This window comes from Cryptomeria japonica, chromosome 1 (assembly GCF_030272615.1).
Source record: "Cryptomeria japonica chromosome 1, Sugi_1.0, whole genome shotgun sequence".
Classification (NCBI taxonomy): domain Eukaryota; kingdom Viridiplantae; phylum Streptophyta; class Pinopsida; order Cupressales; family Cupressaceae; genus Cryptomeria; species Cryptomeria japonica.
The window spans coordinates 463,885,508-463,890,184 of NC_081405.1; positions in this window are offsets into that span (position 1 = coordinate 463,885,508).

Consider the following 4,677-nt stretch of genomic DNA (forward strand, 5'->3'; position numbering starts at 1 on the left):
CCTTATATTCCCATCATATAATTTTGATCTTGCCCTACAATCACCTAGGCAAGTTGTAATGGAAGCCTTGTTCTTTGATTCTCCCACAACGACTATTCTTGAATCCCCTAGCTCTAGCAAGAAGAAATGTTTGCATATCCTGATGGTTGCTAAAATCCCTTCTTGACCTGGTACCTAGGGCATGCAATGCCCCACTAGGAAACCCTGAAGGGGTTAGGCTAAAACACAACAATAGAGTGCAAATATTCTTTTTTTTTAAATTAAACACAACGCAATGATACAATGAGATATCAAGGTTCAGAATATACAACAAAAGATTCAAATAACACCTAAAGAGTTTCCCAACATGATTACTTAATTCAACATTAAATTCAACTCACACTAATTAATTCAATTAAGTTGATTGACTTAATGACAAGATAATACTTAAACAAAGGATAATTTATTTCGGTAAGATAAAAATATAGATAACATGATAAGGTTCATCCATTGAGGTTAAAAGTATAGATAACATGATTAAGGTTCATTCAATAAATTTTAACCATACACTACCTACGAACTTTCATTGAAACTTAAGTCATGCATCTAATTTCATAACGTACTTAAATTTCATCATAAACTAATGAATACTTTTCATGCATACTTAGTCTCATTATCAATAACTAAATATGTTCCATTATTCTAGTCTACATTCTTTCATGATCCAAATTACTGCATTTAATAAGATGACTACATACATGTTTTTAAGATTAATTTCATCTAATCCACTTTATACATTCTAACATAATGCCATCCATACATGCTAAACTAAAAAGGAAATATAAGAACATAAGAATCACATGACACCAAATTGATATCAAAGTTCACCCCTAATGGGCTACATCTCCGGGTCTGCTCAACTGCAAGACCCCTTTGATAATTAAATAATAGAGAAGAATACATAAGGTCACATCATTTACAATCTTGACATCAAGGTGAACATAACCAAATAATACATACGACCACATCGGTCAAATAAATACATGAATGATCCCTGAATAGGAAGGGATTCAACTGAACATAATAAGAAGCAATTACAAAAGATCAACTGGAGCATCCGCAAAACTAAATATTTGCAACCCATGGTCTAACATGAATATCAGGTTCTCACAAGGGCATAAGCAACAAGACGTTTCCACAACAGTGCTCCTATCAAGACAACACACTAGCGAACATAAGGGACAAGTGTCATCACATAACCTGGTATGGCTACCATGGCAGGTCTTCATAGGTTCCGGCCCCATCCACTAGGTTACCCAGGCAACCTATTCCGAATCTCCGACCCATCCAAGCATCATGTGGATCCACACATCCTTTCGTGAAGACAAGGATGATGGTTTGCCATTTCAGGTCTTCTCACAGCATGCTGAGTCTATACTAGCACTCATCCCATACGTGACGCACAATTAACTTACTTAGTGAATCATTAACTAACTCTCTAATATGCTATTAGGTTATCACTTATTAGGCAAAATTTTGATGGGTTCCCTAGCAACCACTTTGGGTGCGGCCCCCAATCGAAAGCCACTTTCCCAAATGGCACTAGACTACACTCAAACGAACTCCTAAACCAAGGAATACACAAGGTCAAGCAAACAGAGTCCAATATGGTAGGAATACCCACTTGGTCAACAAGACTTCATACGAGGTGCACTGACTAATGATACTCTAACTAGAGACCTGACCAACTATGGTCAACCACGAATCAACATTCGACACTCACATAAAGGACATGACCGCTTATAACACCATCTCTTGAAAATAGTGAAAACTTGAGATCAAGGACATAAGAAGGTACCCAAATCAATCATACGATAGTATTCAACAAACAAAATCAAGGACTTTCCATTTCTTAAGAAAATGCAAATACAAAAAATCAAACATGCATAGGCATAGATCGGAAAAGACAGTCTTCTTTCCTATTGTTTTCACACAACAATCGATCCAGTTTTCTAAGGGGTCTAAGTTTGATTACAGTTATCTACCTCATCTAGGTACAGGTCGTTCATGTTTTTCTAACTCACTAAGTTCATTTGCATCATAACATTAATATAAATTCTTCCTCATGAGTTTTCAACCAAAATCACATTAATATAAATATTCTATATGCAAAACACCCAATGATATAAACTCAAATATTCAAATTAATGAACTAACATATGATATTTATTGTTCAAAATAAAACATCATTCTTGTTCTTTTTCGAAATAAACAAACCACTCTCATATCTGCAAAACAAGCATATACTTTCCAAAAATGGAAAAAACACAATACAAAGGAAAATAAAAATCGATAGTCATTTCCTAACTAAACCGAAACTCCTTGCATACCCAGAGAAAGGTACAAATTATATATATATATATATATATATATATAAATCCGTGATTAATAAAATATATACAATTAATAATTAATAACACAATTTACAAATTAATTATTAACTAATATATATTAATCCTCGCTTAATAAAATATATATATTAAATAATAATTAATAATAAAAACTATATTAAATATATATATATTTTTTTAATAAAATAATATAAGAAAAAATCTCTTTTTCTTTAAAAAAAAAAAAACTAAAACTAAAATACGACTCATACATATATATATTTTTATATAAAAAAAACTTTACAAAGGGGCACCCGCGGGCCCACCTCCCACCCACGGGAGTGGGGCCGGTCGTGCCCTAGCCGTGGAGGCTATAGCCACCGTGGTGGATGTAGGCCCACGACGTCCACACAGTGGAGGCAAGGTCCCTGTGGCCATTGTGGGGTTGCAGGACTCTACGGCCACATGGTGGTTGTAGATCACTGCGGCCACCCTGTGGTCGCAAAGCTCTGCGGCCACCAGTGGTCGTAGACATCCCAATGGTGGTCTGTGGACGGGAAGGGAAGGGAGGGGGGCTAGGGTTGAGCTTCGGTTCCTCCGCCCTCCAAACCCTAAATCTGCCTCAAATTAAAAAAAAAAAATTTGTTTTTAAATATTATTTTTAGCTTTATTTTTATACAAACTTTTTTTTAAAAGAAAATGGAAACCCCAGATTTCTTGAATACACAGTCCCATATAGAGACTAAAATGAAATTTTCTAGAATGACCATGGTTTTCTAAATAGAATAATTTTGTTGAATAACCACCCAAATAAGCAATATTTTTATAAACAAAGCCATATTGGGCATGGAATCATTTCTCACAAATCTATTCCCTAATCTGCCCAAACTACAAACTAATTTCCAATATGAAACTTAATCCTGAGAGCATTCAATGGATAATTTAAACCAAAAATGCATGGAGAACAACCAAACCCAATTTTTGATTAAACAAAGAACCAAAATGATAAACAAAATCCTACCTCATTAAGCATTCCTGGAAAAGATTTGATGGAGAGCCCAACCTCCAAGCTCAAGGAATTTCTTCTCCTCCAAAATCCCCAAATTTTCATTCCAAAAAAAATATTTTTTCAAAAAAATCTTCTCCAAAATCATCCTCCCAAAATATTTTCAAACCTAGGTTAAATGGGAGATTGTTGACCAAAATTTTTATTTTTCAATTTAAAATATTCTCATTTAAAATAAAATCCCAAAATTCTTATTTTTGAATTTAAAATACTTTCTTTTAAATAAAATTAAAAAATCAATCTTTTCAACAAATCCTATATATTAAACTTGCTTTTCAAATTAAAACTGATTTTCCCAAATAACTTAAATTACCCTTTTCTATTCCAAAATGCCAAAGAGATTAAATTAATTCTATTTCAAATAAATTTAATCTTTCCTTTTCAAAAGCATATGCTGAATAAATTTATCATTTAAAATTAACTATTTAATTGAACTCGCTACCAATCTGAATTGAGCAATTCTAATTAATGATTAATCGCACAAAGGAGACCTATTTAATTAAGTCCCTCAAATACTAATGCCTAAACACACATTGAATCAAATCAAATATTAAGGATTAAATACTCAATTTAACCACACACAAAACACGCAACCCAAGAAAGACAAATAGACAGACGACCTGCATACCCAACCAAAGGGGATACTGACAATGACTCACGATGCTCACTTGAGCACGACTATGGTCAAATGAGGGTCTTACAACCACCTAATCCAAACTCTAAGTCCAAAGAGGTACACTCAAGCCTGCTAATCTAGGCAGAGACGAACCTCGCACCCATGTGGTACTGTACCTGAAATCTCCTGCAACCAAGAGTCATACATGCATACATATATATACTTAATGAAAGTGTTAGCTTGAGATTAATAACATGAAATACGAGAACTAATAAACTTGCATACGAATTGGTGCAAAAACCACATTAACAGGTATGCACAAAAATCAAAACATCTGACTATAATATTATAACATGATAAACTAACCAAGGTCAAACCAAGATTAGAAATTGATTAGGGTAGGGGTACTACAGGGCACCCCCAATCATGACATTATTGTTGAAGGCATTTGTGACCTAAAGTAGGTCGCTACCATCTCAACTATGAGAAACAAAGAAAAAGGAAACTCAAGAAACTTACCCCACTGGTTAAAAAACCCAAGAGACACATAACTATTCAGGAAATTGTTAGTGATGTGGAGGTGGATATGGGTGAAGAAGATAGTAACATTGGGAGTGTCAACCCTA